Here is a 13833-nt window from a genome sequence, read left to right as displayed (position 1 = left end):
CCTCCTCCCAACCCCTACTCACCCTCCCAGCTCCTCACTACCTTATTGCCCATGTCCATGGGCCAGCCACTAAGCATATAAAAGTGTATAAGTTATTTAGTTTATCTCTTCTCACCCCTCCAACCTGATATCAGTTTTTAATGAATCATTTTCTTCACATCTTTATATTTTATATGAAACTATACTTGAAAATGATCTCATGTTAGTCTACTTGTTTATGGATTCATAATTCTGTTTTCTTTGGTACTGTATTGTTCTTTAAAATTTCTTTTTGTGAGAGGTCTTCTTTTTCAAATAGGTCTTCTTATATAAATGAGCATGAGACTTCCAGAAATCCTTCTGGACAAAGCCATGGTTGCAGGGCCTGAGGTGGTTAGGGGTGATCAGGCCAGGAGGGGAAGGCAGTTGAGGATAATCAGGCCAGGAGGGGAGAGCAGTTAGGGGTGATCAGGCTGGTGGGGAGGGGAAGTTGGGGGCGAGCAGGCTGGCAGAGGGGACCAGTTGGGGGTGAGCAGGCTGGCAGGGGGATGCAGTTGGAGGCAATCAGGCCAGCAGGCAGAGTGGTTAGGGGTGATCAAGCAGGCAGGCAGGTAAGTGGTTAGGAGCCAGGAGTCCCAGATTGTGAGGGGCTTGTCGGACTGCCAGTTTAGGCCCAATCCCAAAGGGGTCTCAGATTAGAGAGGATGTAGGCCAAGCTGAGAGACACACACACACCCTGCATGAATTTCGTGCACCAGGCCACTAGTCAAGAATAAACATTAAATCCCTGATATCTTTTCTTTGCTCCTCAAAATCCTCTCACCACTCTTTTGACCCTTTTCTGCCCTCTTCTCTGTCTCTGGGATGCTGAGTTGAATTAATTGTAATACTTCTCACAGCTTCTGGTCAATGGGTAGCCTTAGTAGGACATCATAGGAAAGATGAGTGAACTCAATGTATTTTTGCTCCTGTATCACTCTTGGCTAGGCCTTCTTCAACTGGCTGTATCTCTTAATCCTCTCTAACCAGTGAACAGTTTCTGGCACTCTTTGCTTTCAAGTTGTAATGATTTCCCCCTTTAATATTCCTTGAAAAATGGTAACAACTCTTGTGCATCTGGCCTCAGTTTACTGCACTAGCCCTTCTGGCTTTTCTGCATTTATACTTTATAAATAGACTAGAGGCCCGGTGCACAAAATTCATGCACTAGGCAAGGGGTTTCATCAGCCTGGCCTGCACCCTCTCACAGTCTGGGAGCCCTCAGGGGAATGTCCAACTGCTGCCTTAGATATTCTTAGCACTATCTCAGAAGCAGGAGAGGCTCTCGGTAACACAGCTGCACTCGCCAGCCCTGAGCCCAGCTTCTGACTGAGCAAAGCTCCCCCTGTGGCAGCATACTGACCACCAGGGGGCAGCTCCTGCATTGAGGGTCTTCCCCCTTGTGGCCAGTGTGCATCATAGTGACTGGTCGTTCCACTGTTCAGTTAATTTGCATATTAGCCTTTTATTATATAGGATCCTTGTAAGTAAGCCTTCCTAGAATTATCTTATTTTGAGCATGCCATCTAACTCTTATTTGCTGGGATCCTGATGGATGCAGTCTTTCATATTAATTGTACCTTTTACAATCTTTGATTAATACAAAATAAAAAAGTGATATGTATGGAAACACAATCTGTAGTTTGTAAAAAACAAATACAAAAACATAAAAACATAACAACAAAAACCCTAACACTGTTAAACAATATACCTAAACAGTTGAGGAAGAGTGTGGTAAAAGTCATGATGAAATGGACACAATAGTGAACATAGAGAATGGAATATTGGTCTGATTTATGATAGATAGAAAAGAGAAGCAAGATGATGTGAGTTTCAACTAAATGCAAACACCAAGTCACAAGGCTGAAACTGGTAGTGTCTCTTTACACGATCTGTGATATTACATTCATCTGGAGACAACTTGTTAAAAGAATAATATAGTCAAACTGCACGAAGTTCATAGAGGAGTAACAAAATGGTAAAAGGCACTAGAGGATTGACATGTGAGAAGAGATTAAAATATGAAATCACTCTGCTTTAGCTAATAGGTGACTTAGGAGGGACATGTCAACCATCTACAATTCTGTGAAGGTTATAAACACCAAAAGATAGGTAGTGATTATGACAAATCATCAAAATCATACCCTGTGTAAAGGACAAACTATAAATAGTAAAGTTTAACCCAAATAACAGAAGCATTTTAAAAAGTAGAGCTGTTTTATGTCTTGTACAGCTAAGTGCTACATATTATAGCCTTTGAAAAAGACAAAATGAAACAAATCGTTATTTACTGTTATATATGTGAATTTACAGCTTCATTGTATCCCATTTTATAAATGCACCACAGCTTATTTATCCACTCATCTGCTGATTGGCACTTGGGCTGTTTCCAGATATTAGCTATTGTAAATTGTGCTGCTATGAACAGAGGGGTGCATGTGTTTCTGGTTTATTAGGATACATTTCTAGAAGTGGGATCACTAGGTCAATGGGAGTTTAATTTTTAATTTTTTTTCAGGAAATTCCATACCGTTTTCCACAGTAGCTGCACCAGTCTGCATTCCCACCAGCAGTGTATTAGGGGTTCCTTTTCTCCACATCCTCACTTACCATTTGAAACAACATGGATGGACCTGGAAAGTATTATGCTAAGCAAAATAAGTCAGTCAGAGAAAAATAAGTATCACATGATCTCACTCATATGTGGAATCTAATGAACAAAATAAGCTGATGAACAAAATAGAACCACAGACATAGAAGTATGGAACAGACTGATGAATTTCAGAGAAGAGGTGGGGATGGAGGAGAGGAGTGAGGAGTGATTAACTGGGGAACTTATATGCATATATGGACACAGAAATAGAGTGGTGAAGACCTGGGAGGGATGGGTGCGGGGTGGAAGGGGTCAATGGAAAAACAAACAAACAAACAAACAAGACATCTGTAATACTTTCAACAATTAAGTTCAATTAAAAATAAATGCATAAAATAAAAATATTGTATATATTGATTTTTAAGGTATACCTATCTATATCAATCTATCTCTCATCTATTCATATATGTTAAAAATTACCCTTTCCTAAATGTATATAGAAATAAAAATGTCTGCTATTATTTTTAAAAATTAGTTACTTCATTGTATTGGGATGACATCCTATACAATAAAAGCCTAATATGCTAAGTGCCCAACAGCCATTCAATCAATCAAAGTGTAATATGCTAATGATATGCTAAGGCTGCTCAACCACTCACTATGATCTGCACTGACCACCAGGGGGCAGACAGTCAACCAGTTGATCTGTTGCTATGACATGCACTGATCACCAGGGGGCATATGCTCCAACTGGTAAGTTAGCTTGCTGCAGGGGTCCAGCAGATCTAGACTGAGGGAGATGGGCTGGACAAGCCCTGAAGCCCTCCCACAGTCTCTCCCTGACTGGCAAACCTCCTGCGCCCCTCCACAGCCCCAATTGTGGGTGGGAGTTAATTAACCAAAGACCATCCTATATAATAAAAGTCTTATATGCAAATCGACTGAACAGTGGACCTACCTGTTGATATGATGTACATTGACTACCAGGAGGCAGATGCTCAATGCAAGAGCTGCCCCCTGATGGTCAGTACATTCCCACAGGAGGAGTGCCACTCAGCCAGAAGCTTGATTCACAACCGATGAGCACAGCTGTGGTGATGGGAGTCTCCGTATCAGTCAGATATCCTCCAAGGGCTCCTGGACTGCAAGAGGATGCAGGCCGGGTTGAGGGACCCCTCTGAGTGCATGAATTTCATGCACTGGGCCTCTAGTAGTTCAATAAAATTATACTGGTTTCAAGTGTAAAATTTCATAAAAATTCTGTATATTGCATTGTATAATATGTTTACTATCCAAAGTCAAATCATCTTTCATCATCATATATTTAAATCCTTTTACCCTTCACAACTTCCTACCCCACTTCCCTCTAGTAGCCACCATACTGCTTTCTGTCTATGAGTTTTTGTTTGATTGTCTTGTTTGTTCATTTTTGCTTTTAGTTTTATATTCCACATATGAATGAAAGCATATATAGTTTCTTACTTTTTCTGTCTGACTTATTTCGCTTAGCATGATATTTCTCAAGATACATCTATGTTGTCACAAATGGCTGTATTTCACCTTATGACTAAACAATTAGTATTCCATTGTATAAATGTACACATGTGTTTTATCCAATTATATAACAAAGGACACTTCAGTTGTTTCCACATATTAGACATGATGAGTAATGCTGCAATGAACATAAGAATGCATATATCTTTATGGATAAATGTTTTCAATGTTGGTGGGTAGATATCCAGAAGACAATTTGCTAGGTCATATGGTAACTCAATTCTTAATTTTTGAGGAAACTCCATGCTGTTTTCCATGGTAGCTGTATCAGTTTCCATCCCCACCAGCAATTAATAAGGATTTCTTTTTCGTCACAACCTCTCCAAAACTAGTTATTACCTGACTTATTGTGAATAGCCACTCAAACAGGAGTAAGATGAAGTTGAGCATTTTTTCATATATCTGTTGGTCATTCATATGTCTTCTTGGGCAAAGTGTCTGTTCAGGTTCTTTGCTGATTTTTTAAATTGAATTGTTTGTCTTTTTGTTGTTGAGTTGTATGTGTTTCTTTTATGTTTTGAACATTAAACCATTGTCATAGCTGTTATTTGCAAATATCTTCTCCCATTTGATTATTTGTCTTGTTTTGTTGTTGGCTTCTTTTGCAGTACAGAAGCTTTTTAGTTTGATATAGTTTCATTCATTTTTTTTTTTTTTTTTTGCTTTTACTTCTTTGTTTTTGAGGTCAAATTAATAAAATCCTCTGTAAGACCAAGGTCCTTATGTTTATTGTTTTCTATTGTTTAAACTCTTATATTTAGGTCTTTGATCAATGTTGGCTTAATTTGTGTGTGTGGTGACAAATAGCAGTCTAGTTTTACTCTTTTTCATTTGGCTTTTAAATTTTCCCAGCACCACCTGTTGAAGACCCTTTCATTTCTCCATTGTATTTTTTTCTTTTTTATAAAAAATATGTGTCCATATACCTGTGTGTTTGTTTTTTGTTTGTTTGTTTTTTTGTCATTTTGCTGTTGTTATTGTTGCTTTATAGTATAATTTTTGAATCAGGGAGTGTTATACCTCATGCTCTGTTATTCTTTTTTTTTTTTTCTGGAATCGCTTTATCTTTTTGGGGTCTTTTGAGGTTTCATACAAATCTGATGATTTTTTTTGTTCTATTTCTTTTAAAAAATGCCATTGATATTTTGATGGTGATTGCACTAAATCTATATATTGCTTTGAGTAATATGGCCATTTTAACTCTATTGATTCTTCCCATACATAAACACAACATATCTTTTCATTATTTGTGCCTTCTTCAATTTATTTTCATAATGCCTTGCAAGGCTTTTTAAAAAAAAAAAAATATGTTTTATTGATTTTTCACAGAGAAGAAGAGAGAGGGATAGAGAGTTAGAAACATCGATGAGAGTCATTGATTAGCTGCCTCTTGCACACCCCCTACTGAGGATATGCCCACAGCTGAGGTACATGCCCTTGACTGGAATCGAACCTGAGACCTTTCACTCCACAGACTGACGCTCTATCCACTGAGCCAAACCGGTTTCGGCTGTCTTGCAGTTTTAAGCTCATTATTACCTTTTGTTGTAGTTGCAAAGGAATTGTATTTTTATTTATTTTTTCTTAAATTTCATTGCATATAGGAATGAGATGGATTTTTGAACATTGATTTTGTACCATGAAACTTTACTGTATTTGTTTATTGTTTCTAATAGTTTTCGTGTTTTATTATTTTGGGAGGTGGGAGATCTTTAGGATTTTCTGTATAAAGAATCATATTATCTGCAAAGGTGACAATTTCACTTTTGTCTTCCAATTTGAATGCCTTTTAGATCTTTCTCTTGCCTGATTGCTCTGTCTAGGATTTCCAGTATTGTGTTGAATAATAGGAATGAGACTGGTCATCCTTAACTTATTCCTGATCTCAGAAACAAAGTTTTTCAGCATTTAATATGTTATTAGCTGAGGGTTTATTATGGTGTGATACTTTTCTTCTATACACATTTTATTGAGAGTTTTAATTATAAATGGATATTGTTTCTTGTCAGATGTTGTTTTTGCATCAATTGATATAATCATATGGTTTTTATTCTTTATTTTGTTAATGTGGTGCACGACACTGACCAACTTGCTTATGCTGAACCATCTCCGTGATCCCCTGGAATGAATGCTGCTTTATTGTTTTGTTTAGGATTTTTGCATCTATATTCATCAAATATATTAGGGTTGTTTTTTTGTTTTTGTTTTTTGCTTGTGTGTGTGTGTGTGTGTGTGTGTGTGTGTGTTTTATGTGCGTGTGTGTTATCCTTGTCAGGTTTCACGGCTACATTGACTTTATAAAATGATTTGGGAACTATTGTCTCTTCTTCAATTTTTGGGGGAGAGATTGAGAAGGATAGGTATCACATTTTCTTTGAAAGTTTGGTAGAATTCAATATTGAAGCCATCTGGTTCTGAACGTTTACTTTTTGGGAGGTCTTTGATGATTGTTGCAATTTCCTCACTGTTGATTGATTTATTTAGACTTTTAATATCTTCATGATTCATTCTAGAAAGATTATATATTTTTATTAACTTGTCCATTCTTTGGGTTATTTTATGTGGTGGCATATTAAGTATTTCACAGCATTCTTATATGACCCTTTGTATTTTTGTGATGTCCATCATAATTTCTTCTCTTTTATTTCTAATTGTTTATATTTGAGTTTTTTTTTCCTTTTTCCTTAGTGAGTCTAGCCAGAGGTTGTCAATTTTATTAATCTTATCAAAGTACTGATTCTTTATTGCATTACTTTTATATTTTCTTTTTGTTTTCTCTTTTAATTCTGCTCTAATTTTTATTATTTACTTTCTTCGGACTTTGAGTTAAATTTTTCTTCTACTAGGTTTTTGAAATGTAATGTTAAGGATGCGTTTTTTTGTTTTGTTTTGTTTTGTTTTGTTTTGTTTTGAGGGGGGTGGTATTTTGTTTTTTGTTGAGATAGGCCAGTAATGATATAATGATATTACCACTTTAGCTGCATTCAAAACATTTTGATATTTCATACTGTCATTCTAATTTTCCTCTATATATTTTAACTTTATTTCTTCTTTGACTCACTTGTTTTGTAGTAGCATGCTGCCTAATCTCCACATATTTGTGCACATTCTTTTTGCAGTTGATTTCCAATATCAAAGCATTCTGGTCAGAGAATATGCTTGGTATGATTTTAATCTTCTTAAATTTGTTGCGGCTAGTTCTGTGTCCCAACATATGGTCTATCCTTAAGAATGTCCCATGCACACTAAAGAATGTGTGAGCTGGTTTTCTAGGATGAAAAGCTCTGTAATGCCAATTATGTCCATTTGGTTTAATGTGTCATTTAAGGCCATTATTTCCTTCTTGATTTTCTGCTTGGATGATCTATCCAAAGCTGTCCATGTGGTACATAGGCCCCCAACTATGACATGATTGTATTTCTGTCAGTTTCTTCCTATAGTTCTGTGAGTAGTTGCTTTATATATTTTGGTGTTCTCTGATTGGGTACATACACATGGAAGTGTTATATCTTCTTTATGTGTTGTCCTCTTAATTATTATAAAATGTCCATCTTTGTCTCCTGTTACATTTTATCTTGAAATTTATTTTGTCAGATATCAGTACTGCTATACCTTTTCTCTAGATGCCATTTGTTTCAAGAATTATATGATAAGGGAAGTGAGGGCATGTGCTGGGAAGAGCTCAATGGGGAAAAAGGAGACATATGTAATACTTCAAACAATAAAAAAAAAATTTAAAGTATTATATTACATCCATTCACTTTGTGTCTATTTTTGTCCTGGTTGATGAGAAGTGTGTCCTAAAGATAGCACATAACAGAGGGGTTTGTTTTGTTTTGTTTTGTGTGTGTGTGTGGGGGGGGGGTATTTTCCCTAATCTGTTACTCTGTGCCATTTTATTGGTGAATTCAGTCCATTTACATTTAGGGTGATTGTTTATGAGGGATTCCTATAGCCATCTTATTTTTTTATTTTCTGGTAGCTCTGTGTCTCTCCATTTTTTCAACTTTCTTGTGTTTTTATCTGTTATTTTGATTGGAGGTACTGTATGATTTTCCTCCCTCATTTTTATCTTTTTTTTTTAACGTTATGTGTCTCAATTCTAGACTTTTGTGTGTTTGTGTGGTTACCATTAGTTTTATGCAAAAGAAAGTTATATATATATATATATATATATATATATATAGGAAGTTATATATATATAGAAAGTTATATATATATAGTAATTTTACTATATATATATATATATATATATATATATATATAGTAATTTTTTTTCTTCTGAATTCATTTTATCGCATTCCCCTTTGCAAATATAGACCTTTATTTCTTCCCCGTTTTTTCCACTTTAATCATCAACTGATGGTATGTTTATTGATTTAAGAGAGAGGGAGAGAAAAACATTGATGTGAGAGAGAAACATTGATCAGTTGTTTACTGTATGTGCCCCAACTGGAGACCAAACCTGCAACCCAGGTATGTGCTCTGACCAGGAATCAAACCCACAACTTTTTGGTCTATGGGACTATGCTCCAACTAACTGAGTCATCTAGCCACCAGCTACCCCTTCCCCTTTTGTTTTTGTTGTCACACTTGGAGTTAGCATGCCAGAGTCTCATTTGTTATCAAATTATCTACACAAATTGCTCCACCAATAAGGAACGGTCATGTACCACTACTACCCATGGAGTTTAGAAATAGCTGACAATCTGTCCACCCAGATCATATCCTAGTATTATAGATTTTGTGCTAGAAATAAAATAAAAAATCACATTTAATTGTTAATATTGCATGTTAAAAATTATGGAAACAGAATTAGAAAATTTTAAAAACATTCTTAAAATCACTCAGCTAATTAAGGGGCTGAACCAGTATATAAACGGAGAGCTCTTTATCTCAATGCTTCTGCTTGTAACTCCTGAATAGTTCTGAATAGTTAAATCGCTTTAGAACATTATCATATATGTAAGTTTTCCTTATTCTATTATTTATGTGACTGTAGGGACTAATTAATTTAGTAAATATAATAATTATATGAAGTATTTTGTTACTAGTTTCCTTGAATACATAACAATATATTTTAGGCATCTTGGAATATGACTATTTATGTCTCATAATTATTAAATCTACAAGGGAAGGCCAATTCTACACCCATTTACCTTTCTTTAACAGTTGATGTGATCACTACCCGTTCTAGCTACATGGATGAGGTAAGGCCTAAATAATCTTATATCCTTCATCTAATTACTATTAATTTTAATTTTGAAAAATAATTTTTGATCCACTTTTATATGCGATTCAAATTATCCAGTAAGTTGTAGTATATTTACAAAGCTGTAATTTTAAAGACATTATAATATTGTATTCTGTTTGTTTTTTTAATTATTACATCTCAAACATATGTTTTTTAGAGAACTTATTGGGGTGACATTGGTTCAAAAAACCAAACAGGTTTCAGTGTACAACTCAACAAATATCATCTGCATACGGAATCGTGTGCACATCACCCCAAACAGTCTCTCAGTCTCTTTCTGTCTGTAGTTCCTCAACTTTGCCCACTTTCATTTAGCTCCCTATCTCTCTGGCTAACCCGTGTGTGTGTGTGTGTGTGTGTGTGTGTGTGTGTGTGTGTGTTTGTGTGTGTGTGATGTTTATTTGTTTGGTTTTGCTAATTATCCACTGTATTTCATCTAGCACTCCATCTGTCAGTCTCTATATCAGTCTCTCCCATGTATCCAAGACTCTGCCTCTATTTTTTTCATCAGTTTATTTTATTCATTGGATTCCACTTACAAGTGAGATCATATGGTATTCGTCTTTCTCTGACTGGCTTGTTTCACTTAGCATAATAATCTCCATATCCATCCATGCTATCACAAAAGGTAAGATTTCCTTCTTCTTTATGGCTGAGTAGGATTCCATTGTATAAATGTACTGCATCTTTTTTTATCCACTCATCTACTGATGGGTACTTGAGACACTTCCAAATCTTGGTTATTCCAAATAAAACTGCAATGAACATAGGGATGCATATATTCTTTTAAATGATTGTTTCAGTTTTCTTTGGAGTCAAGAAATGGGATCACTGGATCATAAGGCAGTTCCATATTTAATATTTTGAGGTAACTCCATACTGTTTTCAAAGTGGCTGCACCAGTCTGCATGCCTACCAACAGTGCACTAGGGTTCCCTTTCCCCCACTTTCTCACCAGCTCTTGTTGATTTAGTGATGGTAGCCACTCTGCTAGGTGTGAGGTGATATCACATTGTGGTTGAATTTGCAGCACTTTGATGATGAGTGGCATTGAGCAACTTTTCATAAATCTATTGGTCATTTGTATGATCTCTTTGAAGAGGTGTCTATTAAGATCCTTAGCCCATTTTTTAAAAAAAATTTGGTTGCTTGTTCTCTTGGTGTTGAATATCATATATAAGTCCTTTATATATCTTAGAAATTAGTCCCTTAACAGATGTACCATTGGCAAATAAGTCCTAATATACAGTGGGAATTCTTTTCATTGTGTTGATCATTTCTTTTGTTGTACAAAAGCTTTTTAGTTTGTGTAGCCCCATTTGTTTGCTTTTTCCTTTGCTTTGTTTGCCTGAGGTGAATCAGAAAAATTTTGCTACAAGAAATCTCTGAAATTGTACTGTCTATGTTTTCTTCTAGTTTTTTTTATGGTTTCCTGACTTACATTTATTCTTTAATACATTTGAGTTTATTTTTTTCTGGGATTGGTATAAATTGGTGGTCTAGTTTCATTTTTTTTTTCATGGTCTGTCCAATTTGCCCAACAAAGTTTATTGAAGAGAATGTCTTTACTGCATTGTATGCTCTTGCCTGCTTTGTCAAATATAGACTATGGAGGCATGAGTTTGTTACTGTGCTCTCTATTTTGTTCCATTGCTTTATATGCTTATTCTTGTGTGAATACCAAACTATTTGATTACTATGGTCTTGTAGTATAGTTTGATATCAGGCAGTATAATACCCCCAATTTTTTTTTTCTTTCTCAAGATTGGGAATTTTGTGATTCCACAGATATTTTTGGAATATTTACTCTAGATCTGTGAGATATGCTATTGGTATTTTAATAAGTATTTCATTATATTTATAGATTGCTTTGGGTAGTATGGAGAATTTAATTATATTAATTTTTTATACCCATGAACATGGTATATGTTTTCACTTATTTGTTTCTCCCTTAATTTCTTTCTTTAACACCTTATGTTCCATGTGCACTTGAGAAAATGTACATCATGTGCTTTGGGATGAAATAATTTGTAAATATAAGTTAAATCCACCTGGTCCAGTGCATTCTTTAAGTTTACCATTGCCTTTTTTTTGGGGGGGGGGGGGCTGGAAGATCTAATCAATGACTTCAGTGAAGTGTTAAAATCTCCTACTGTGAGATTTTATGTATTGCTGTCAATCTCTCCTCAAAGTCAACCAAGATTTTCCTTATATGTTTAGTGCTCCTTTGTCAGTTGCATATATGTTTACAAGGGTTATATTCTCTCTTTGGATTGATCCATTTAATATTAAAGTGACCTTCTTTGTGTCTGTAATGAATTTTTTTTTGAAGTCTATTTTGTCAGATATAAGTAATGTTACCTCAGCTTTATTTTTCATTCCATTTTTATGGGATATTTATTTACATTCCTTCATTTTATGTCTGTGTGTATTTTTGTTCTGAGGTGGGTCTCTTCTAGAGAGCATATATATGGATCATATTTTCTTGTCCATTCAGATACCTTATGTCTTTTGTTTAGAGTATTTTATCCATTTATATTTTAGGTTACTATTGCTAAGTACTCATTTATTGCCATTTTATCCTTTATACTTGTATGTATCTCTCTCTTTCTTTTTCTCTTCTTACTCTTAAAGCAGGCCTTTAACATTTTTGGCAATCATGGTTTGGTGGTAATGAACTCCTTTAGTTTTGTTTGTTTGTTTTGTGGGCTTTGTTTTGTTTTGTTTTGCCTGGAAACCTTTTTGTTTGGCTTCAGTTTTAAATTATAGCCTTGCTGGGTGAAGTAGTCTTGTTTGTAGTCCTTACTTTTCATCCCATTAAATATTTCATGCCAATCCCTTCTTGTTTGAAGTATTTTTGTTGAGAAATCAGCTGACAGCCTTATAAGATGTCCCTTGTAAAAACATACCTGTCATTAGCTTGCTGCTCTTAAATTCTTTTTTTATCTTTAACCTTTCCTATTTTAATTATGATGTGTTTCAGTGTGCACCTCTTTGGGTTCATCTTAATTTAGAATCTCTGTGCTTCCTCAACTTGTATGACTATTTCTTCATTAAGATAGGAAAATTTAAGCCATTATTTCTCCAAAATGTTCTCAATCTTTTGCTCACTCTCTTCTCCTTCTGTTACTATAATGATACAAGTGTTCTTACACCTGATATTGTCACTTAGATGTCTATTATTTTTTAAAATATTTCTTCTTTTTTTGTTATTGTTTAGCTTGGGTGTATACTGTTATCTTATACTCTCATTGATTTGACCCTCTGCTTCATCTATCCTGCTGTTGATTTCTTCTAGTGTATTCTTCATTTTAAATACTGTAATCTTCTTTTCTGACTGGTTCTTTTTTTATGGTTTCTATGTAGTTTTCAATGCTTATTGTCTCTATGTTTAAGTTCTCAGTGAGACTATATATTTCTTCACTAAGGTTCTTAAGCATCCTTGTAAACATTGTTTTAAACTCTGTATCTGCTATCTTTTCTGCTTCCATTTTATTTAATTCTTCTTCTGGAGGTTTCTCTTGTTCTTTCATTTGGGGCATATGTCTTTGTCTGCCCATTTTGTATCTGTATATTAGTTAGGTTAGCTATAACTCTCAAGCTTTTTATGTTGGCTATATTACATAGGTGTTTTGTTGGGCTCAGTGGCACAATTTTCCAGATAACCTGAGCTCTATGCTCTAGGAATGTTGTAGTTGCATCTTGATTGTCATTGGTCCCTTTGTGGGTGGAGTTAACACCTTAGACTGTAAAGATAAATCTTTTTTTTGTTAAATGTACCAAAGCTAATATTGATAGTAGAAGACCAATGTGTGGCCAATAAAGCATTAATTTCACTATCATACCTGATAATCAGAACATCATTGTGCAGTAGGTGGAAAAGATTAGCGGGTATCCACATTAAATTTTTCATATCTAATAAGGGATGAAGTCTGGGGATGCAGATATTGTTTCCATTAGGAAACCATAAGGTTAATAATAATATGAAAATCATTTAATGTACATTCAATCAATAACAATCAGATGATATAAAAACAAGTTTCTAGCAACATCAGTTTGTGAGCACATAGACCTGGTTGACATCATCTTGGGATAGCTGTCTGCCTCCGTGGTCAGTGACTTCTCATCCTCGAAAAGTCTCAGCTGTTTCTCGTCCTTGAAAAGTCTTTGATCTTCGCTGCAGATGGAGATGGGTGTCAGAGATGGGAGTAGACGTCCATTCACAGTCAGATGCCTTTTTAAATGAGAACTGTGAATCCATGAGCTAACTCTAAGTTTAGCTGCACATAGGTTAGTTAGTAATGCCTGGTAAGGTCCCCTTTAATGAGGTTGGAGAGAACCTTTTACTTGGTGTCTCCTGGTTGTAAGCCATGATCTTTGAAATCTTCATCTCCCGGAAGTGCACTGTAAAATG

Source organism: Pipistrellus kuhlii, unplaced genomic scaffold (assembly GCF_014108245.1).
Source record: "Pipistrellus kuhlii isolate mPipKuh1 unplaced genomic scaffold, mPipKuh1.p scaffold_m20_p_10, whole genome shotgun sequence".
In the NCBI taxonomy this organism is placed as follows: Eukaryota; Metazoa; Chordata; class Mammalia; order Chiroptera; family Vespertilionidae; genus Pipistrellus; species Pipistrellus kuhlii.
The sequence above is the reverse complement of the archived record's forward strand: the minus strand, read 5'-3'. Positions refer to the sequence as shown.